At 44.0% G+C, this 25,262-nt stretch overlaps 1 protein-coding gene across 2 annotated transcripts in view; it reads right to left on the bottom strand.

Moving 5' to 3' along the window:
- ADRA1A (adrenoceptor alpha 1A) overlaps positions 1-25,262 on the bottom strand; it is a 110,526-nt gene that overhangs the window by 15,726 nt on the left and 69,538 nt on the right. The gene's annotated exons all lie outside the window — the stretch shown is intronic.

The raw sequence follows: 25,262 nt of genomic DNA, 5'->3' as shown, positions 1-25,262 counted from the left end.
ATTGATTTTTTACAGAGAGGAAGGAAGAGAGATAGAGAGTTAGAAATATCGATGAGAGAGAAACATCGATCAGCTGCCTCCTGCACATCTCCTACCAGGGATGTGCCCGCAACCAAGGTACATGCCCTTGACTGGAATCGAACCTGGGACCTGGGACCTTTCAGTCTGCAGGCCAACGCTCTATCCACTGAGCCAAACCAGTTTCGGCAAGAATCCAAAATTTATAAAATAGTAGCTTTGTCAACTTTTGGCCAGTGATTTTCAATTACACTGTAAGTACAGTCACCTACCTACTATGTTTAGACTTACACTATTATGTTGGTACAAATTCAGCAGAAACTGCACTTTGAATTTTGAGTTGTGATCTTTTCCTGGGCTAGTAATATGTGGTACGATACTCTCTATGATGCAGGACAGTGACAGCAAGATGATTTTGCCTAACTGTAGGCTAATGTAAGTGTGCTGAACTCATTTAAGGTAGGCTAGGCTAAGGTAGGTTAGGTGTGTTAAATGCATTTTTTTACTTATGATCTTTTCAACTCATAATAGGTTTATTGGGATATAACTCTATTTTAAGTTGAGGAGTGTCTGTATTTTTCTTTGATGATGCCTTTTGATGTTACAATATGCTTCCCTGCTCAACATACTCCAATGGCTGCAAAATGCTTATAAAATGCTTGTCAACTACTCGACATTCAGGGTTCTCCACAGAACTCGACCTAATCTAGCTTTCTAACATTAATACTCTTACTCTAACCAGACACTATGAACTTGTCTCCAAGTTTGTAGTGAGTCTGGTTGCTCACGTTTTTTTTGTCCTCTTGAGTTGGGTCCCAGTGTCTAAAATGCCCTTCCCAATCCTCTTTAGCTATTCAAGTCTAGTTCAGTAGTTAATAAAGCAGGAATCAAGTTTCATACCTCTTTAAATATCCTATATAATAAAAGGCTAATATGCAAATTGACCAAACGGCAGAACGACTGGTTGCTGTGATGTGCACTGACCACCAGGGGACAGACACTCAATGCAGGAGCTGCCCCCTGGTGGTCAGTGTGCCAGAAGCCATGCTCATGGCTGGCAAGTGCAGTGGTGCTGGCAGGAGCCTCTCTCGCCTCCATGGCAGTGCTAAGGATGTCCGACTGCTGGCGGAGCAGGCCTAAGCCATTAGTCGGACATCCCCAGAGGGCTCCTGGTCTGCAAGAGGGTGCAGGCTGGGCTGAGGGACCCCCCCAAGAGCACAAATTTTGTGCACTGGGCTTCTAGTTGTACCATAACTATCACATAGCCATTGACAGCAGAATAACAAAACCATGGAACCATAAAGTGGGAACAATCTAAGGCATTATCTTATTCAATTACTCAATTTCCAAGTTAAAAACATGATGATTGTCACCCACATGATAGCTATGGTACTAATACAGTGATAGGTAAAGGGATATAGAACTCCCAGTCCAGTGTTCTTTATTCTCTTCATAGCTTTTTTCTTTTGCTCCAGCTTAAAACCTCTATTTTATTTTTTTAAATTTTTTATATTAATTTCAGAGAGGAAGGGAGAAGCATCCTATATAATAAAAGGCTAATATGCAAATAGACCGAACTGCAGAACAACCGAACAACTGGTTGCTATGATGTGTGCTGACCACCAAGGGGTGTGTGTGGAACATGGCAAGTGTCGGCTGCGGCAGTATGGTGGAGCAGGTGAGGAAGGGCGCCAGCCAAGGCGGGGCGCCAGCCAAGGCGGGGCGCCAGTCGCTGTCATTGGGGTGAGCCTCTGGTGCTTACTGAAAATTCTTTGCTCCCACATGCTGCAGTCCCACCCGGCGCTTGCACCTGCTGCGGGCGCTGGCCCTGATTGCTTGGTCCCATCAGTGGGTGTGAGAGGTGGCTGCTGGTCCCGATTGCCTCTTGGGGCTTCTCCACCTCCCTCTGCTCCTGAGGGGTGATCGGGGCCAGCAGCTGCTGCTCGCACCCACTGACAGCGCCAGCCCTGCTTGTACCCACTGCTGGTGCTGGCCCCAATCGCTCCACGCCATCAGTGGGTGGGAGTGGGGCTGGCACCATCAGTGCATGAGAGCCATGGTGGCTGGAGTGGGGCTGCCAGCAGACAGGGGACCAGGGGCCACAGTGGGAGGGCTGGGTGGAGGCGCGTAGGATGGGCCGAGAATTGCCCCTGTGCCCACCACAGCCTCACGGCCCACAGTTCCTTTCAAGGTGCACAAATTCGTGCACTGGGCCCCTAGTCAATGATAAGAGAGAACTTTTGATTGGCTGCCTTCTGCATATGCCCAAATGGGGATCAAGCCCACAACCCAGGCATGTGCCTTGACTAGGAATCGAATGGGTGACCTCCTGATTCACCGGCTGACTCTCAACCACTGATCCACACCAGCTGGGCAAGGCCTTGCTTTTATGTCTTTCTTTTTCTCTCTACTCTATGGACCCATTAGAGGCATGACAAACTGATGGGTGTCTTTATTCTAGCAAACAATGCCCTAAAATTTAGTAGAGGATCTCATCAATATAAACAAAGAGTACACTTAAATATTACAAAAAAACCCCACAAACCCAAAATGATACAGTGGTCAATGGGAGCATATATTATCTCTGAGGCACACTTCCTGCTAAGTTCAGTGTGTTTCAAATAAATTAAAACACACACACACACACACACACACACACACACACACACACACACAGAATGGTTGTAAAGTACTATTCTTTAGCTCCAAAGCTTTTAACGTTTTCTTATAATTATAATAAGATTTATTTATATTGAGTGCCTGGTTTGAGCCAGGCCTGTGCTAAGCACTTTACATACAATTTCGTCATTATTAGCAACATCCCCACTTTACAAATGAGGAAACAGTGGTTTAATGAGGTTGAATAACTTAATCAACGTCACACAGGCAGATGGTTGCTGGTAGAGGTGGGATTTGAAATTGGACAGTTGGATTTTCTGGCCTATGTTCCTTTATGGAATCTCAAAATAGATTTGAATTAATACATCTTTTGGGAAAGAAGGTGTTGAATAGAGAATGATAAAGTGTATAGTTGCAGGAAGCTAAATTGGAAACATGCTTTTTCTTTTTCTCTTTTTTAATTTGTATTGGTTTTAGGTGTACAGTATAATGGTTAGACAATCATATACTTATACAAAGTGATCCCCCCAATATTTTGATGCCTCTGACACAGTCACAAGGTGGTAAACTTCATCTGAGCAGTTCCCACCTGACCCCATGCATAGTTATTGCAATATTATTGATATTATTGACTATATTCCCTATGCTGTACTTTACAGACTATGACTATTCTATAACTACCAATTTATACTTCTTAATCTCTTCATCTCTTTCATCCAGTCCCCTAATCTCCCTCCCCTCTGGCAGCCACCAGTCAATGAGTCCATGTGTCTATGAGTCTGTTTAAATTTTGTTTGTTTATGTTTGTTTGTTTACTCTTTTCAAACTTCATTTGAGATGCGAAGAAAGTGGCCAAGGCCAACAGGAGTGGTGGTTTTGCTTGAATATGATCAGTTCTAGAAAACGTTATTTTTACATTATGATGCCAATGTATTATCCAATATATTTTCCTAATACAACAGTGACATGATTAAGGGAACCCATTTCACAAAGGCATGCCTTGATCTGGCCTTAATGAGAATATATGAGCAGGGTATACCAAGAACTACTTTGTCTTAGAATTTCACTATTCTATAAATCAACTAGAAAGGGGAGTACATTTCTATTATTTTAAGAATTCTAATTAAAAGAAAAAGAAAAATACATGAATTATGAATGGGAATGCTAATAAATTGATTTGGGATCCTTGGAATTTCCCCCAATTCCTTCAAGGACACTCTTTCTTCTTACAGAGCCCTGATCTGCATGCATAAATATAAATCTCAAATTTCCTTTTAGTCCCTCCATCGAGGCCCCTTACCTTCAGGTCTGGCTGACTCAGAGCTGAGCTCCTGGGGTCTCTCTACTGTGGCCTTCCTGCTGTGCCTACAGCTTCAGAGCGAAATACTGGTGCTCCCCACTAGGTTTAGATATGGCTAAACCTAGCATGATGTGCCCACTCCCAATATGACAGTTCCATAGGGGCAGGTCATGGGATTCATTTTTCCTTCTCGTAGTGTTTGTCCTGCCCTGGGATGATTCTCTTTCAGTAGGTACTGGTTGGGGTTAGGAAAAAGACTCATGACTGTATTTCCCTCAGGAACTTTCTGAAGGTGAGAAAAGACAATAATGGGCTGTTTCCCTCCTTACTTGCATTCTTCATATCCTTAGATCTCTTTCTTGCCTTCATTTTTTCTCTACTGGGAAGGGGAGATTGAGCTGGGATCAGGCTTGGAAAATGGCTATTGTTGCCTGGTCCCAATCAGGGTCCCCTCATCCTGCTAGCTCCTCTCTATCCAAACCTTCCTGCTCAGGGACTTCTCTGAACTCTTCATTATGTCTATCCCCAACATTACTTTCTTCTCAGATCCTTTTCTTCTTGATGATGATGATGATGCTTTTTAGAATTGGAAGGGAAGTGGATCATGCTTCTCCCTGTCCTCCATCCATCTTGGCATGGAGCACCAAGGTCAAAGCTGCCTGGTTTAGGGATCGATGCCATTGACACAGTCACAAGGTTGTAAACTTCATCTGAGCAGGTACCATGTTCATTTTGTCTACATACGGAGTTCCAAAACCCAGCACAATGCTGGCTTCTTCAACATATCCTCCCAGTTTTTGCCAAACGAATGGTTGATTCCTTAACTAACTAGCTGAACGAATGTGTCTCCCTGGCCTCTTCATGACTCTGCTTCACGATGTGACCTAGCCCTGTGTTTCTCTTCCTGCCCATGCTTTTGTTCTGTTGTTTTCCCCCCATTTTGCCCAGTTTCTGTTTAATCCTCTGGCTTTCTCTGGGATGGTATTTCACTTTTTTTTTTTACTGCATTAGTTGGCATCTAGTTTTTCTCATCATGCTTCATAGAAAGAGCAAGACTTTTGAATTGTTGACTTGGACATAGGGGACTGCTATTTCTCTTATTGCTGAAGGTCTGTTGTACTCCTCAACAATCTCTGCCCAGACTCTGCTTCAAGAGGAGCATATAGCTCCCAGCTTAATCCCTTGAACCCGTCACCCTGAAGGTCAGGTTATCCCTTTATGTGAATCTGTCTGCTTTAATTTTTGAGCTTTGTAAAACCCCCAAGCCCTCAGGACTCTTCCCTTCACTGAGTTTCCTTCCACTATTTGGTCTGCAGAATCTCTGACTCTTTTCTCTTCAAGATCTTCTAAACATCCTGGTCAACTAAAACTTGGCCAGACTGAGATGGACAGAACATGAGTTTATCCCTGAGCACCATCAACATGTTGGAGATTCAGAATTGTTGTCTCCACTGTTGAGGCCTCTAGATTCCAAGGGGAAATTGAAAATTATGGTTTCAAATAATGCCACTTATGTCTCATCACTTGATGTCCTCTCCACTGGAAACATCTGACTTTTTATTCCTGATCTGGATGCTGGGGACCCTTCCTAGTGAAGAATTGGTCACAGTAGTCACATTTTAGCTACAAAGTTACAGCGAAGTTTGCTCTCAATGTCCCCAATACAGGAGAAAAACATTGTTCTGCCAGTTTTGGCTTTCTGGTTTTTTTCCAGCAGTGCTTCTAGTTCACTCTATAAGACAGTGGTGACAAAAGTGGAGTTCTCAAATTCCAGCCCAGTACAGGGAATTAGAAAGTTCCTCTTCAGTTCAACTTTCAGAGTCAGGGTGACTTGGTATGGAAGCATAAACCTGTGAGTCAATCTTCTTGGTCCTAGCCTCCCGGCTTTTATGCTTCATTTCACTTCCCTGGAAATGTGACGTCTTTAAGACAACTTTGAGACGTTGGGTTATGATAAACCCTAATTAGCTGGAGTCACAGAATGCTAGAATGTGAAGACTGGCAGGATCATAGAGACTAGCAAGCACTGTCAACCTTTCCTTTATAGATGAAGATAGTAAGGCTGAGGAAAGAAAGGGGGTCCCCAAAAATCACCTGGCTCATTTGTGGTCCAGTCAGGACTATACCCGCTCCACTTTACCCATTTATGCTCCTAATCTTATGTGCCATTTAGTAACCAGAAAGTGTTAATGGCAATATGTCTAGATGTTAGCATAGGATGACAACAAGTTTTGCAGAGATAATGAGAAAGAAGGGGGAGGATAGTAACATCATAAATAACTACATCATTCATGAAGTCATAATGTACTGTTCAGACACTGGAAAAAAGAACAGTCGGTGATGAGCTTGGAAGGGCTCATCTGTAGGGTATCACATTAAGAAAATTGGAGTCTGAATGACTCCAATTAAAACAATGCAAACTCCAAAGGAGAAGCTGATGTTACATGACCATGAAAGAAAATAACCCTTAATTGTTTCTCCTTGTTCCACCAGTAGCCTCTCCATGGGTGTGGGTATCAGTCCAATGTGACTGGTATGCATCCAATGAACAGAAGAGAGACACAAGCTGTCACACAGATAGAAATCCAGCTCCCCAGACCAAGGAACTCCAGTGCCAAGCACTATTCAGGCCAGATTAGTTTGCATCTTTCCAGGCAGAAAACCCATTGAACTAAACCCCAGAGAAAAGCTGTAGGATTCAGAGTGTACTAGTAAGCACAGACCCAAGTTTCTTATTATCTCAGAGTCTACCAGATGCCTTTGTGCTGGGCTTCTGGTTTGGCTGTCATAGTGACTTGCCTTGGGCAGCTTAGCCAGACAGGAGTCTTTAGGTTACCTACCTAGAAGGGATAGGGTAGTCAGGGATCTCTAAGAAAGCTGGCCAGATTAACTGCGGACTAAAGCCCTAGGCTCTCAATCTAATACTCATGGATAGACTTCCCATGAAATGAAATACAAGTTTGTGTATGTACACAGACTCATTTTCTTGAGAAGAGGACTTCAGCCTCTATTGGCCCCTTGCATTGGCCTTGGGGGACACAAAAGATGGCCAAGTGTACCTCCCTGCTCCTGAGAACAAGATATCTTTCTGGTTGGCACACCTTACTTAGCCCGTATGTCCTGATGACAGTGTCAAGCTTACAAGCTGGGCAAGAGGATGTTAGTTCAACACCTCTTTAGAAGGACGTTCTCTTTTCTTCTATTTAACTGGGGCTTAAAATAGCACAGTTTTCTTGTGCCTTTTTGGGAAGTGATGTGGTTACTCTCTTGTGAGAGGTAATATGTTGAGTCTTTCCTGAACTGTCTGGCAGGAAGCTTAGTAGTCAAGTCAAAGAAGGAAGCAACTGTTGGAGGGTGCAGAGAGTTGGGGGAAAGATACATATTGTGTTCTGGGTACATAATACTGAACAGAACAAACCCAGAGCATTATTGGGACTGCCCAGTGTGGGATGGGAGTGCTGTCCCTTTTTCCTTTATCCAGGGACTAGTGTACACTGGCCTTTGGTTACTATACCATGATTATTATTATCAAGAACCACTGCTTCTTCCAGCCTAGGCCAGGAATGAGATCACTTGGGGAGACTCTCTAACACCTCAGGGGGAGACTCTCTATGATATCATTCTATCTGGCTAAATGTAGCCCTACAGAATTAGGGATTTACCCTGGATGAGTCCAAGTTCTCAAAGTAAAGAGATACAAAATGTTTTTCTCAGGAGTTACTAAAGCCCCAAACTATATTTCTCCTTTTTTGAAAAGGGGACCATGTCTCCCAGAACACGCATGTTCAACCCAAACACCCGCAGTAACCGGGTAGACTCACTCTGCACATTTCCTTAGAAGAACTCCTGGTGTGGTATGTTTCTTTTTGAAATAAGTAATTCAAACACTTTCAAAAGATAGCACAATTTCCCCCTCTTTAGTTAACAAAATTTTGAGATTTGTCAGCAAATAAGTCATCATGTTCTTTTAAAGGTTGTTTCCTTAAAAGCAACCTCCTTTCATAAACCAACTTATTTTCCAAACTTCACCACTTTCATTAAAGTCACCACTGCTTCATGAGTCTCACATTTGATACATCTTATAATCACTACACAAAGCTCTCTCCAATCACCCAGTTTAAAGAAGAGTAATCCTCAAACACACATGTGTTAGTGTGGTGTTTTTCTTTCACGGCACATATCATGGTTTGTACTTTTCCTTTTTTTCAAAAGAATTTCCCCCACTTCCCCCAGTCATGAATACTTTTAAGATCTACTCTCTTAGCATCCTTCAAATATACACTACAGTATTGTTAACTATAGTCACCATGTTATACATTATATCCCGGGACTTACTTGTTTTATTACTAGAATTTTGTGCCTTTTGAACACCTTCACCCATTTCACCCACCCTCTTGTAAGTTTTCTTGTTTAGTTGTTTTTTTGGGTCGTCTGTCTCATCCCCCAGCATGTGCAATAGCTTTACAATGGCAGAGGCTTGGGTTGTCTCTCTTGCTGTAGAGCAAGCACAGGGCCTAGCTCAGGTCCTGGAAGAAGAATGTGTATTTGACTCCTCCTCCTCTTTGTCTCTTACATTTCAACCAGTCACTGAGCCCCACTGATGTTTTCCTTTGTAACATCCTTCACTCTTGGCCTTTCCCCTCCACTCCCATTCCCAGGACCCATGCACTGTGGCAGCAGAGCTGGAGGGCTCTCTCCACTTCTAGTCTTGTTCATTGCTAAGCCAATGGTGCCCGACTCATCACCCTGCAGCTTTTTGAGGGTGGCACTACTTTCCTGCTCAGAAATCAGAGACTTCAGGACCAGGAATCAGGAAGGCTTGGATTGGCTGTTTAAAGCTGAGTGAGTCACTTTCCCTTCCTTGAGCCTCAGTTTCCTAATATGTAAAGTGAAATGTAATCATTACCACTCCTTTCCCCTGTAAAAACATATGCTTCTAGGTAAACAGAAACAGTCAAAAGTGAAAAACAGGCCCGTGTCAGGCAGGATGATTGAGGAACCCTGGGAGATGGCCAGGAGGGAAAAGGGCAGCTAGAAGGGAGGGAGCGCAAGGTTTTGGGTTAGGTTTGGGGAAGACACCCTAATGTCCATCCTGGAGATTAATACCTGAGCTGGAGGGAAAGAAGGGCTGGGAGGACATAGCCAGGGGCTGTTCTCATGAGGCACAGGTACACATGCAATACTCTGCAGCCCACTGACAGTGAGTTACACTGGGTAAGAATGGCATTTGTTCTATTGTGCACAGAGCACAGCATGGTCCAGAGCTCCCATGCTCCTTGGTAATATGAGAGCTGCACATATGCACATCTAGGTCCTGAGAAGCAATGGCAGTGGTCATCTTGTCATCTCTAAGGGGAAGAGACAGAAAGTCAAGAAAGTGATTGAAGCCATGAGGGAAAGTGATTGAAGCCAGAAATATATGAAGGGACCCTCATAATAGTGAGACCTGCCAACATGTGTATTATACATTGTCTTTTTGTTGCTGATAAGATCAAGGTCAAGTACATCACCTTGTCATTCAAGGCCCTCCATCATTTGGTTTCACCAGCCTTACACAAACTTGTCACTCACTTGACAAGTAATCTGTTCAGCACCTTCTCTGAGATAGGCACTGTTGTAAATACTAGAGATAGGAAAGTCAGGAAAATGTACAAGGTTCCCTGGCCTTGGAGTTTTCATTCAATGAGTATTTCCAAGAAATTCCTATTGAACTGAATTGTAAATTTCTAACACCAAAGCTTTCTTCTTGCCATAGCAGGCTTTTCACTGCAACTTTGTTAATCCACTAAGGTGACTATGGCCTCAGCTTCTGTGGTTCTCTGCTTTATTCTCCTGCTCCTCTCTCAGTGACCTGTCCCTTTCCCTTGTATCAATTCAAACTTAAATCCATTCAAGTTCTCAATCTGCAGAATTGTGTTCAAAATCCAGCTCATCCATGAACCCCTTCCTCATTATAGTCTGTTTTTATACCATTTACCCTTAAGCATTTAACTTTAGTTACTTTTTTGTAGTACACATCACCATCTTCTATGCTTGTGTTTTTTCTTGAATATAAACTCTTTTAAGTCAGAGATTTTTGTATTTTTATTTCACTGATGTATCCTCAGCACCTACAATACTTTATATAATACAGAAGAACCACATAAATAATATTGAATGAATAGTACATTCGATCCTTATGATTTTAGTCTCTTTAAAGACAACCTACTTCTTATCCTTTATTTTTATCTCCTTTAGTGATGAACAATTCTCAATAAATGTTTGAGTCAATAGATGACATTTGTTGATGGAAGAAAATGATATTTTGAATAAAACCCCTGCTTCAACTACTTACAGCTGGAAATACACTCTTAAATGGAAAAGGAGAGCCTGTCTCGACTCACATTCCAACATTTTATCTTCCCGGTCTTCAAGACATTCTTATTTACATAAAAACAAAATAATTATACCAATAATTTTTTATAGCTAAGTCATAGGCACTTTATCAAAGTATTACTTCCAGTACTTATAAAGATATTTTATAGAGTCTTGTAGGAAAGGCTGCTGCCTGTAATTAAGGCGTGATAGTCATCAGCCTCCTCTCATATTTGTGGGATGTGAATTCAAGGCCAAACACCACAAATTCGAAGCAACGAAACAAACAACCAAAATCGGCCACCCTGGGAAGAAGCAGAGGAAGTTTTCAGGGTGATGTCCCTTCACATTCAGTATAAAGGGTAAGGCAAGTTCCATTCCAGAGACTTGCTGGCAAGGACCTGAGTGAGTTGTCTGATGCTTTTGTAGTGAGAAGTGAACAGAAAGCAGGCAGATGAACTTTTGGTTCTGTACTTCTGTAAAGATGCCAAATCTGAGTTTCCTGGACAATCCCTACTTGGCAATGACATACCAGGTCTCTCACTGGCCACCACGTCACCTAGAGGCATGTCCCTGGACACTGTAGCCATCCATCTACTAGCTCTGAAGAACCGTTTATTCTGCACTCCCGCACACACCTCTTCCCTGTCTGGGTTAACCAGGGACAGAGACTGTCTATGGTCCTACTTCTCCGCAGCCTTAGGCTCAAGCTGGACCAGACCAGCAGAGTGCCTGACCACCATCCAAAGTGAGTAGTATTCAAAATGACATAACATATGTACACAGACATTTTATAGGTTATTTTCAAAATAAAAGGTGTCTTTTTGGAAGCTATAATATGGCTTCTAAATACAATTGGGCAAATCCATTTTAAGATGCAGAAAGGGATTGGGGAAATTTACTCTCTAATTTTAAAGGGCAACAGAATATGACACTGTTTTGATTATAGACATTTTTTTAAAAAAAGAACTGATCATGCCTCCATCTTTCATAATAAATGCAATATTGATAAATCTCAGTTTTACCTCAGGAAACATCTTTATTCTTTTCAAAATTAACCAAGCCTTCTGCCGTTTCAACTGAGAACTGTCTGATATTCTAAGGGGGAAAAGAGAGGTAAGGGAAGCTCATCCATTTCCACAGCTTCAATTTCCTTTTTTGCCTTGATTAATCTTAAATCTCTATCCCTAGACCATGTCTGGCTCCTGAGCTTTGATCCACATACACAACTATTACCAAATCATTTCATCCTTAACATAATCAAACTGAACTCATTGCCTCTCACAAACCTACTCTTTCTTCTCTACTTCATCATCAGTAGATGTAACCCCTTCCTCTAAGTTGTTCCAGCCAGAAAACCACTGTCCTCAACCCTCATTCTCCCACTACATCCAATCACCCGGTCAAGATCACTAAACCTTCATTCTCTTTGTCACCACCCATCCTGGTTCAGGCCTCCATCATCTCTAACTAAGATCCTGTAGCAGCTTACTAACAGCTTCCTGCTTCTAGTCTTTCCAACCTAGTGCCCACACTGTAGCCAGAGAAATTCTGAGAAAACAAACCTGATCATATCATCCTTAATTAAATCATTTCAATGACTCTTCATTGAATTCAAAAATCAAGTACACATTCTGCACTAGGACTTATTAGGTCCACAGGTCTGGGGGACTTACAATACACTTTGATAGGTAACTAGTTAGTGGAGTATGGTGATCCAAGTGCTCATTCAAAGGCTGGTTAGTATTATAGGAAAGTAGAAAATTATAACCCCTAGGATTTGAACATTTGTATAATTGTTAACTGATACAGTATCTTTCGTTCGCTAGGACGTGGTTTAGGGTTATAATGTTTGATGTATCATAGTTTAATCTTAAAGAATAAGCATATGGCTTCCAGAAGGCAGCATGTCCACCATAACGCCTTCCCGAGGGCAAATAGGAACGACTCATGAATTTCCCACTGTTCTAGTGGCAGTGATGACAAGGGTGCAGAAAGTTTTACAAAACCTGAAAGGCCCGAGTCAGGAATAAAATACCTGAAGGGTAACCATGGAAAGTGGTAAAGAAAAACCAAAGACAGAGACAAGTGCACTGGAGGCTGCCTAAAAAGAACTAATCCCTGGTGCACGGTGTGATTTTGTGTTTTTCTAAGGAAAGGTTGTCCCCACTGTTGTGATTCCCACCAACGGTGTTTTCTGGATATGCTGTTGGGAGCAGAAGCCTCCTCAGCAACTCCAGCACAGCTGTGCTCATTCCCCAGGCCAGGGTTCCAACAGCAGACTTTTTACCTGGCTCTAGTTATCTATCATCTCTTTCTTTCACTCACAGGGAAATTTTCATAGGAAGATAATAAAGTTATGCTCTCGTCAAATAGAGTCATAGTAGAGCATCAGCTCTCCAAGCTCTCTCCAAGGCCCACTGGGTGGAAAATATACCCATAATAATATCAGGCCATTATTTGCCTTTTCACTCTCCTCCCTTTGTAAGTTCCCAGAGATGCCAGGTGTTACTGTGACAGACTGAATGCAGAGGCAGCTATGAGGATCCAGCTGCCTTTTATAGCCAGATATAAAAGAGATTGCAAAAATGTAAACAATATTACTCTTTTTACTATTTCTTTTCAGTTTGAAAAATATAGGGTTTTTTTTGCACAAAAGTATATTATTTAGGTAAATGCATTGGGTTTATTTTGTTAGTTTAAAAGAATTAAGTATTTTTAAAATACTTTAGTTTTAATTTCTAACATGGTAACATCAACAGACCTAACTTACGTTATTAAAGGATCTTTAAGGGTCTCAATAATCTTTAAGAGTGTAAGGGAGGCCTGCAAACAAAAAGCCTGAGAAATGCTGTATGTGAGTGTTCATTACGAATATGGAGAAAAGGGGATTCAAGGGGAATTTCAAGGAGGAAGTGGTCAGACACGGTAATCGCATCAATAAATAATCACCAACCACTCTCTGTGTCCGAGGTGACGAAATGAAGCAGGAGGGATCAAACCTGTCTCCAGGCTGTCAAGCTGGCGGCGGTTTGATTCAAAGCCAGACACAAATTGTTATCTGCATTGACAAGTAAATTGGTTTTGAATACCTTCTAGTGGTGCTCCAAATTATCAATTCTTCTAGCTGAGTGGATGGGCAAAGGTTTGAAGCTCTCACCCTCAGAAAAGCATAGCTTTATTAACCCAGGTAGCAAGAACATGTTTAAGAAGGACTCCTATATGAAGCAGATGCAAAAATACATATCCCTTTGCTTACACAGTTATAAACACTGCCAACTCTGACCTAGCTTCTGCTTACTCTCATTTACTTCTGATCTAAGGACACTTTTCATTCACAGATTATTTCTCCAGATAGAGCTAACAATTCAGTTATCTTGAAATGCCACTTAATGCATGTTTAGAGAAAGCCAACTCATTTGACTACCTGGAGTCTAATGAAAATTAAATCCAGGACAGTATCTGCCTGCAAAAAAGGCACAAAGCTTATAAAATATTTTAAAGTTTACAAAAAGAGGATATTTGGGGGTTTGTGTAGGTACCATTATTCAATACTCAAATGAAAAGTTACTTTTTGAAGAAACTTTTCCAAAACACTACTCACCCACCAGCACCCCCATGTCAAAGTTAAACATCCCCTTGCGCTCCTCTGAGCACTCTGATTTTCATCTAATGGGATTTATAAACCCATGGTATATGAAGTTTGTTATGCATCTTTCTGCTTTACCTCCCTGCCCAAGGAGATCCTTCAGAGAAGGTGTTTTACTCATATTTGGTTCCCGACAATGCCTGACATGACGCCAAGTTTTAATTATTGAATTTGATTAGTTAAAAAAATTCCTGAGAATTTTCTACATTGAATTTGTTAATTTAATGTATGTAGCTGTTCAAAAGTTTATTACTGGGTTCCAACCAGACATAGTAATACGTATCAACATAGTATTCTGGCATGAAAAATGGTAGAACTGGACACAGTATATGGAGGACCTGTTTTTAGGCATTTAGGTTTTCATCCTTGAGGGAAGAAAATGCGGGTGTGCTCCACATTTACCCTGGCTTTCTCCCTTAAGGCCTTTGCTAGCTGTGACACAGGGAAGTGAAGCCCACACACAGAGCATCTCTCTAGATGGAGAAAACACAGAGGCTGTTGCTCAGGGACACTGAGATGAATGAATCTGCGAGGCAAGGCCCAGAGAGGAGAAAGCTGTGCAGGGAAGTCCCAGCAACAGCAGATGGGTTCCCTTGAATCCATGGCCAAATATTTAGCTGTGGGAGCAGAGGGTAGGCACCTATAAGAAGACCTGGCAGTATATTCAGAACAATTTTATTCTGTTGAGGTTGCTTTTGGGCGTTGTCATTGCTCCCAAGTTATGTTTCTCTGAGATCTCACCTGAGCCTAGAATATGGAGAAGGTCTCCACTCTAGCTGGATTTTTCACCTTTAATGTGTTTGCACACATGGGATCTCTGAATCTCTGGTGAGCTTAGGGATAATAAGTGGATATTTTGAACTTTATGCCAATAAATTCAACAACCTGGATGAAATAAATTCCTTGAAATACCCAAATTTTCAAACCTTGTGCATAAAGAAACAGGATGTTTGGATATATCAATTTATATGAAAAAGTCAAACATAGAGTTGCCATATTACTGAGCAATTACACTTAAGGTAATTGAAAATAGGGCCACACAAAAATTTGTACAAGAATGCTCATAGCACCATCCTATGTAATAAAAGGCTAATATGCAAAAAGACCAAACGGTGGAACAACCAGAACAATTGAACAACCGAACAACCAGTCACTATGATGTGCGCTGACCACCGGGGAGGCGTATGCGGAACATGGCAGGCATTGGCCACAACGGGATGATGGAGCAGGTGAGCGGGGATGCTAGACCAAGGTGGAGTGCCGGTTGCTGTCATCAGGGAGAGCCTCTGGTGGTTACTGAAAATTCTTTGCTCCTGTGCACCGCAGTCCCACCCAGCACATGCACCTGCTGCCGGCACTGACCCCGCTCACACCCGCTGCCAGCACGGGAGCCACCACCACTCACACCCACTGCCAGAACTAGCCCTGCTTGCACCCGCAGCTGGCACCAGAGCTGCCACTTGCACCTGCTGCCCATGCCCGGTGCCGATCCCGATCACTCAGTGCCATCAGCAGGTGTGAACGGTGTCTGCTGGCCCTGAACACCCCTGAGGGCATCTCCACCTCCCCATGCTCCTGAGAGGCAATCGGGGCAGCAGCTGCCACTAGCACCACTGCTGGCACCAGCCCCAATCGCTGTGCACCATCAGCAGGTGCAAACGGGGCCAGCACTGTCAGCGCATGGGAGCAGCGGCAGCAGGAGTGGGGCTGCCAGCAGACAGGGAACCAGAGGCTGTGGTGGGAGGAGCTGAAACTCTCCCCTGTGCCTACTGTAGCCTCACGGCCCACAGTTCCTTTCAAAGTGCACAAATTTGTGCCCTGGGCCCCTAGTCTATATATATAAAAGCCCAGTGACTGAACAGCAGAATGACCAGAACAACCAGAATGACTGGTTGCTATGACACACATTGCGGCAGCCAACCAGCCCGATCCAGGCCCTGTTTGAGCCCTCTCCCAACTTCCCGCAGCCCCTTCCCTGGGCTGACCCCAGCCCCAATTGGCCCTCCCACCCTGATCAGGGCAGAGCCAGCCAGCCAATCGCCCTGGCCACTGCTCCCAGCTGGCCAACTGCCATTGCTCCTCACCCCTGATCGGCCCCCCGACCCTGATCAAGGGCTGAGCTGGTTGGCCAACTGCCTGTGGCGCCTCCCCCTGGCCGGCCCTTCTCCCAGGCTGGCCCCACCCCTGATCGGCCCACCAACCTAGATTGGGGGCGGGGCCAGCCAGCCGACTGCCCATGGTCCCCCCCATGGCCCTGCCCCCACCAGCCCACCCTGATGGGCCCCCATTGGGGTGGGCTGGCCGGACCCCACCCATGCACAAATTTGTGCACCAGGCCTCTAGTCGATATATATAAAACCCTAATATGCAAAAATACCAAATGGTGGAACAACTGAACCACCAAGCAACTGGATGCTATGATGTTCACTGACCACCAGGGGGCAGGCGAAACACGGCAGACATTGGCAGGAGGCGGCAGAGTGCAGAACATGGCAGGTGTAGGCCACAGGGGGATGGTGGAGCAGGTGAGCGGGGGGGCCAGACCAAGGCAGGGTGTCAGTCACTGTCATCGGGCCTCTGGTAGTTACTAAAAATTCTTTGCTCCTGGTGCCATGGTCCCACCTGGTGCTCACACTTGCTGCCAGCACTGTCCCTGTTTGCACTCACTGCTGGTGTCCAGTGCCAGCCCCAATCGCTTGGTGCCATCAGCAGGTGTGAGCAGTGGCTGCCAGCCCTGATTGCCCCTGAGGACTTCTCCACCTTCTCCTGCTCCTGAGGGGTGATCGGGGCAGCAGCCACCACTCGCACCTACTGACGGCACTGGCCCTAAATGCTCTGCCCAAATTGCTCTGTGCTGTCAGGGGGTGCAAGGAGGGCCAGTGCCATCAGCGTGTGGGAGCGGCAGCAGTGGGAGTGGGGCTGCCAGCAGACGGGACTGGGGTCCACAGTGGGAGGGGACAGGCAGGGGTGCAGAGGATGGGCCGAGACCTGCCCCTGTGCCCACTGCAGCCTTGCGGCCCACAGTTCCTTTCAAGGGGCACAAATTCGTGCACTGGGCCCCTAGTCTATATATATACTAGAGGCCTGGTGCACAAAAATTTGTGCACTCAGGGGTGTCCCTCAGCCTGGCCTGTGCCTTCTCACAGTCCGGGAGCCCTTGGGGGATGTCCAATTGGGGAGCAGACCTAAGCTGTCAGTTGGATGTCCTTAGCACTGCCATGGAGGCGGGAGAGCTCCCGCCACCGCCGCTGTGCTCACCAGCCATGAGCCCGGCTCAGGGCTTCTGGCTGAGTGGTGCTCCCCCTGTGGGAGTGCACTGACCACAATGGGGAAGCTACTGCATTGAGTGTCTGCTCTCTGGTGTTCAGTGTGCGTCATAGCGACTGGTTGTTCCATCATTTGGTCAATTTGCATATTAGCCTTTTATTATATAGGATCTTTTATTTCTAGAAATTCCACTTTGCTCTTTTCTTTTTTAATTTTAATTTTATATATAGTTTTTATTTCAGAGAGAAAGGGAGAGGGAAAGAGAGATAGAAGTATCAATGATGAGAGAGAATCCTTGATTGGCTGCCTCCTGAATGCCCCCCACTGAGGATCAAGCCAGCAACCCAGGCATATGCCTTTGACTGGAATCAAACGCGACCCTTCAGTCCATGAGCTGACGATCTATCCACTGAGCCAAACCAGCTAGGGCACACTTTGTTCTTTTCCATATCTTCTATTTATCTCCTTATTATGTTCATGCTTTCCTTTAAGTTTTTCAACATCCTAGCTAATAAAAGAGAAACATGGTAATTAGCCGTACCTCCGCTACCCTTCCCATTGGCTAATCAGGGTGATATGCAAATTAACTGCCAGCCAAGATGGCGGCTGGCAGCCAGGCAGCTTGAAGCGAACAGGAGGCTTGCTTGCTTCAGTGACAAAGGAAACCAACGTTCCCCGCCTACCGCTGCCGGCCTCTGAGCTTGCAGTTTGAAACTTTGTTACAAATATAGAAGCTAAACAAAACCCCAGAAACCTGCTTTCAGTCAGCTGGGCTTTAGCCAGCAGGATCGCAACATTGTTTCAATTATAGAAGAAACACAGATCCCTGCTTTCAGCCAGCCAGGATCTGAGAGCTGGAGTGAGCAGGACCACAACAGTGTTACAATTATAGAACCCAAACAAACCAGATACCTGCTTTCAGCAGCAGAGGCCTCAGAGCTGGAGCCAGAATAAAAAAAAAGAAAAAAAGGAGCGGTTGGGAGCTTCAGTCACCCGCCAGCCTGAAAACAGCCCTCATCCCCTCACCCAGACTGGCCAGACACCCCAGTGGGGACCCCCACCCTGAAGGGTGTGTGACCAGCTGCAAACAGCCATCAGCCCCTCACCCAGGCTGGCCAGGAACCCCAGTGGGGACCCCCACCCTGATCCAGGACACCCTTCAGGGCAAACCAGCTGGCCCCCACCTGTGCACCAGGCCTCTATCCTATATAGTAAAAGGGTAATATGCCTCCCAGCACTGGGATCAGTGGAGCCGCGAGGCCTCCTGGCACCGGGATCAGTGTGACAGGGGGCAGCGCCCAAACCCCCTGATCCCCCTACGGCTCTGTGTGTGACAGGGTGTGGTGCCCCAACCCCCCCCCCCCACACACACACACGGGCCCTGCTCTGTGTGTGACCGGATAGAGCCATAACCTCCCCATCGGCCCTGCCCTGAGTGTGACAGGGTGTGGCGCCCCAACCCCCTGATCCTCCCTGCTCTGTGTGTGACAGGGGGCGGTGCCCCAACTCCCCTATCAGCCCTACTCTGTGAGTGACAGGGGGGAGCTCCTCAACCCCCTGATAGGCCCTGCTCTGTGAGTGACAGGGTACAGAGCCCCAACCCCCTTGATGGGCCCTGCTCTGTGCGTGACAGGGGGTGGCGCCACAACCTCCCCATCGACCCTGCCTTGAGTGTGACAGGGGGCGGTGCCCCAACCCCCCAATCAGCCCTACCCTGAGCATGACTGAGGGTGGCATCACAACCTCCCGATCTGCCCTGCTCTGTGCATGACAGGGGGTGGCACCCCAACTCCCCAATCAGCTCTGCTCTGAGCCCGACCAGGGGCTGCACCTAGGTATTGGGCCTGCCCTCTGTCACCTGGGAGCAGGCCTAAGCCAGCAGGTTGTTATCTCCCGAGGGATCCCAGACTGTGAGAGGGCACAGGCCGGGCTGAGGGACCCCCCTCTCCCCCCCGAGTGCACAAATTTTTGTGCACCAGACCTCTAGTATTTATAATAGCTTTCTAAAATTCTTATCTGCTTTCATTCATTATTGTTTTTTTTAGTCTATTTATATTTCCTGATTTTGATTCCCACTTTCCTGCTTCTTCCCAATAATTGCTAAGTGTCTAAATTTTTTGTTCTTCTTTTAAAGAGCAGCTTTATTTGGAAGACAGTTAAATTGCCTGCAGATCGGCTTTCAAGACTTGAATTTAAGCTCTGTTGGTATGGACTTATGGTGGCCTTTAATCTAGGGCTGTTTAGCCTTAATATCAAGGCATGGTCCTTCTGGGGTCTCTATTAACTGTACCAGCTGTTCAAAAAGGTCTCATTACTGTGTGGGATCAGAACTCTATCATCTCTCAATTCTTTGTTCGTGCTGGGACTTGTTTAGCCTATAGCTCCCTCGTAGTTTGTTCTGTTCTCAGCAATTGTTCTTTGAGCAACCACTTGAAATTTCATTCTAAGTATGTAGGGCACAGTATTCAGCTAGAGCAGTGGTTCTCAACCTTCTGCCCTTTAAATATAGTTCCTCATGTTGTGACCCAACCATAAAATTATTTTTGTTGCTACTTCATAACTGTAATGTTGCCACTGTTATGAATCATAATGTAAATATCTGATATGCAGGATGGTCTTAGGCGAACTCTGTGAAAGGGTCATTTGACTGCCAAAGGGGTCGTGACCCACAGGTTGGGAACCACTGAGCTAGAGGCTCAATGAGACCCCATGCAGATATTTGGGGCTCTTTATCTGTCAATGCTCTTCTCTCTGATACACTGGCCTACAAAGTCCAGCCACTGCAGCCTCCCTGATCTCCGATCTGTTTCCCCAACTCAGTGAGACCACCATACTCTGTTTAGAATCCCCTTCCACGTACTATGTGTAATCTAGAAAGTTTCTACAGGCAGAAAATCAGGGACATACATATTAGGGCTCTCTCCCTTTGTTTCCGTTCTCTCAGTGATCAAAATTCTGCATTGCCAGTTGTCCAGTGTTTGCAAACAGATTTTTCATAGACTTTATTTACAACTAGAGGCCCAGTGCACAAAATTCATGCACTGGGGGTGTCCCCTCAGCCTGGCCTGCACCCTCTCGTGTTTCAGGACCCCTTGGGGGATGTCCGTGGGGATCGGGCCTAAGCCAGCAGTCGGACATCCGTCTCATGGTCCAGGACCCCTCGCTCCTCACCGCCCACCTGCTTGCTGCTCCTTACTGCTCTGCTCACTGTTCCTTAGCGCTGCCATGGAGGCAGGAGAGGCTCCGCCACTGCTGCTGTGCTCGCCAGCAGTGAGCCCAGCTTCTGGCTGAGTGGCACTCCCACTGTGGGAGCACACTGACAACCAGGGGGCAGTTCCTGCATTGAGCATCTGCCCCCTGGTGGTCAGTGCGCATCATAGTGACTGCTCATTCTGGTTGTTCTGCTGTAACAGTCGCTTAGGCTTTTATTATTTAGAGGATGAAGAAAGGCACCCGGGACCCAGGCTTCCCTCACAGTCCCGGCTTCGTCCAGAAGGACATCTAGTCTAATTAGCATATTACCCATTTATTATTATAGATATGCATAACCCATAGATAGAAACAATAGTGTGGTGAAGGCTTGGGGAGGGGCCAGGAGTGGGGAAAATGGGACATCTATAATACTTTCAACAATAAAGATATCTTTTAAAAAAAGATAAAATATTGTGAATAGTTTGCACAGTGACAGGGTTACTAGATTTAGTGAGGTGATCACATTGTAAGGCATATAAATGTTGAGTCACTATTTCATACACCTGAAACTAAAAAAATGTTGTATACTGACTATACTTAAATTTTTAAAAAAACTGAGGAGGAGGAAACATGTTAAAACTCATTTCATCAGATTTTTTTGTTTGTTGAAATTAACAAGCTATTTCTAAATTTATGTGGGAATAAAAAGGATCTAGAATAAACGAAGCAATCTTTAAAAGAACAAAGGATGAAGACTCATCTTACCTTAATTCAAGACTGTAGAAAGTTAGAAGAATTAAGATAATTTGGTGTTAGCAAAATAATAGGTATGTATATCAATAACACATGAAAGTCCAGAAAAAGACCTTCATATATGTTGTCATCTGACTTTTGACAAAGATGCCAAGGCATTATGTGGTGGGCAGAACAATAGACGCCAAAGATGTCTATGCCCTAATTTCAGGAACCTGTGGAATATGCTACCTTACCGGGCAAAAGAAACCTTGCAGTTAAGAACTTTGAGATGGGAAGATTATCCTAGGCTATTCAGGTGGACCCAATATAATCACAGGGGTCCTGATAAGTGAGAGAGGCAGGCGGGTCAGAGAGGGAGCTGTGACAATTGAAGTAGAGGCCTGAGTGATGTGAGTGGAAAGGAGCCATGAGGCAAGAGAGGCAAGCAGTCTGTACAAGTCTCTAAAAGTCCAGGGATGGCTTCACCTCTTGAACCTTCATAAGGAACATAGACAGCCCTGCTGACACCTTAATTTTAGGGCTGTAAGATCCGTTTTGATCTCCTGACCCCCAGAACTGTAAGACCATAAATCTGTGTTGTTTCAAGATACTAAGTGTGCAGTCATTTGTTACAGCAGCAATGGAAAACTAATACACATCCAGTGAGGAATGTTTCAATAATGTTTCTGGATCCTGGTTATCCATATGGAAAAAGATGTACATTATTCCTTATCTCACACAAGACACAAAATTAACTCAAAATGGATCATAGGTCTAAGTGTAAAAACGAAACCTATGAAATTTCTAGAAGAAAACATAGAAAAAAAATCTTGGTGACTTTGAGGTAGGCAAAGGCTACTTAGATAGAACATCAAAAGTAGGAGACATATGCTGGGCTGGTGTTGCTCAGTGGTTGGGGATCTACCTATGGACCAGGAGGTCATGGTTCAATTCCCAGTCAGGGCATATGCCCGGGCTGGGAGCTCAATACCCAGTGTGGAGTGTGCAGGAGGCAGCCGATCAATGATTCTCTCTCATCATTGATGTTTCTTTCTCTCTCTCCCTCTCCCTTCCTCTCTGAAGTCAATAAAAATATGTTTTAAAAATCACAATAATAAAAAAGTATGAAACATAATTTAAAATATGGATAAATTGGACTTTATCAAAATTAAAAAATATTGGTTTTTAGAAGACACTATCTATATATATAAAAGCCTAAGCGACCGTTCGACTGGCCCATAGGTATGACACATACTGACCACCAGGGGACAGACACTCAATGCAGGAGCTGACTTGGCAGCAGGGGTTCTCCAGTGACACAACCTAGAGCCAGAGAAGAGGGAGCCCGATTCCCTGAGGGGCCATGCGATTCCACCTGCGGCTGTGTGTTGTTGCTGGGGCACTGTCAGCCCCGAATCTGGTTTCCTGCACACTTGTGTTTGCATTCCGTACCCTGTACAACAGCAACTTTGCAAAGTGCTTTCTCATACTCCAGGACCTCTTGGGGGATGTTGGAGAGCAGATTTCGGCCTGATCCCTTCAGGCCAAGCAAAGGGATCCCACCTGCTGGAGGGACCCTGCTCACTCCACAGACACCCAAGCCACAGCACCGCCGCCCCACCCCCCACCAGGTGCCATCAGCTGGGGAGGAATGGCAGGAAGTTGGCTCCAGGGCATATCTGGCTGTCTCACCCAGTCCCACCCCACTGGCCACCTTCTAATTAATTCCCTTTCAATGTGCACAAATCCATGCACCAGGCCACTAATTAAAATAAAAAGACAGGACACAGACTAGGAGAAAATACTTACAAACACACACACACACACACACACACACACACACATACTATATATCTATATCTATCTATCTATCTATCTATCTATCTATCTATCTATCTATATACCAGAAAAATGATATGTGTCTAAAATAAACAAAGAAGTCTTATAATTCAATAATAAGATAATATATGTCACAATAAAAAATGTGCAAAAGATTTGAAGATACATTTCACCACAAAAGAAATGGCCAATAAGCACATTAAAAGATAATACACATTATTAGTTATCAGGAAAATACTAAGTAAAATCACAATGAGGTACCATTGCACACCCATTACAATGGATAAACTAAAAACAAAACAAACCTGACATAGCATGTGCTGGTGAAGCAACTGGAAATTGCTTCACCAGCACTGTTGGTGAGAATGCAAAATGGTCCAATCACTTTGCAAAAGTATATTTTGAGAGTTAAAAATTTAAAACACCTACCTATCATATGAGCCAGTCATTTCTTTTCTAGATATTTACCCAGGAGAAATAAAAATATGTGTCCACACAAAGGCTTATATATGAATGAGCAAAGCAACTTAAGTTATAATAGCCCCAAACCAGAAAGAGTGCAATTGTTCATTAGGAGGTGAAAGTATAAACAAATTATAATACATAAACTATAAATTTTTTGGACCTCAATTTAATGGACTTCAGATTTAACAGATAAAATTTCTGGTCTGTATGTCATATGTGAACATTAACACCCTATTAATTTTAAAATGTTTTTAACCCCTAGCCTCCCCTATCCCCCAGTGTCTTATGTTCATTGGTTATGCTTATATGCATGCATACAAGTCCTTTAGTTGATATGTAATACCCTTTGTAATACTTTAAGCAATAATAAAAAAAAATATTTTTCCTGTCATTGAGATAAAAAAAATAAAAATAAAAATAAAATAAAATAAAATAAAATGTTTTTAACCAAGATTTGCTTATAATTAAATAAACAGGGGGTTTTTTGTTTTGTTTTTTTAAATATATTTTATTGATCTTTTTACAGAGAGGAAGGGAGAGGGTTAGAGAGTTAGAAACATTGATGAGAGAGAAACATCAATCAGCTGCCTCTTGCACACCCGCTACTGGGGATGTGCCCGCAACCAAGGTCATGCCCTTGACCGGAATCGAACCTGGGACCTTTCAGTCCGCAAACCGATGCTCTATCCACTGAGCCAAACCGGTTAGGGCAACAGGGTTTTTTTTTAAAATTATTAATTCACTGTTATTTTTAACAAATTTTAGTAAATAGGCCATATGTTGGAAGAAACACTAGTAATTTTGCCGACATAAATAAATATTACATATCTACAACTATAGTCTACATATTTAAATCCAAGAGTCACTTGTAAACAATGTTCTGTGAATGATCAGCACGTAATCGGACCGCATCTCCCGGTGATTGGTTCTGCTGCCATGTGGCATGACTTTCTGCAGCCGTTGTAACACTTGCAGCCTATGTTCCCACGTGCGCTAAGCCCGAGCCTTGGGCATCTGTTTAATCCTGGTGACTGGTGAATGCTCGCATTTACTAGACCAATTCAGTATACATTTAAAAGTACTGTCATACATATAAAAAACTTTTCTGTGAAATTAAACTTTTCATACATAATTTTAATTACACAAATGTGTCTATATAAGTAAAAACAGGTAAACTAACTAAATTTGTCAAATTTTTAGCATAGGCACTCGGGAAGCCTATTTTATTATATAATGGACTTTTGGCTTTACTGGACACCCCCTCACCTGAATTAGTCCATTATATCGAGGTTTTACCTTATACATATTATTTGTTACTAAAAGGGAACAAATTATTAATAAACACAGCATAGATGAGTCTCAAAATCATGATGAATGAAAGGGAAAAGGCCAAAAAAGTAAATACTGTATGATTCTATTCATGCAAGATTCTAGAAATTGCAGGCTAATATATAGTGACAGCAAACACATTAGTATTTGCCTGGGGTGCCAGAGTCATGCTCTGAATTACTCTAACATATCACTGTTTGCTTAATGAAAAAATGATCATATAAGGTGGAACGTCTCTAAACGAAAAGTTGGGAGTTTCAGAATGACCATTAACAAGTCAAGTAACCTCTGCGTGTCCCATCAAAAGAATATCTGATGTCTTATAGGTTGGCTATATTAGACACCACCTCAGATGACATGTGTGAAAAATAATAGCCATTACACGGTCTGATAGAAATTTAATTTATTCTTATTGCTTATTGTTAACATCTAGACAGAAGCCATAAAATTTGGATTTCATAGATCATCAGGGAGCATCAACCCTGGGTAGGCTTT

This window comes from Myotis daubentonii, chromosome 5 (genome assembly GCF_963259705.1).
Source record: "Myotis daubentonii chromosome 5, mMyoDau2.1, whole genome shotgun sequence".
Classification (NCBI taxonomy): domain Eukaryota; kingdom Metazoa; phylum Chordata; class Mammalia; order Chiroptera; family Vespertilionidae; genus Myotis; species Myotis daubentonii.
Note: the sequence above shows the minus strand (reverse complement) of the source record. Positions and strands in the feature narration are given on the sequence as shown.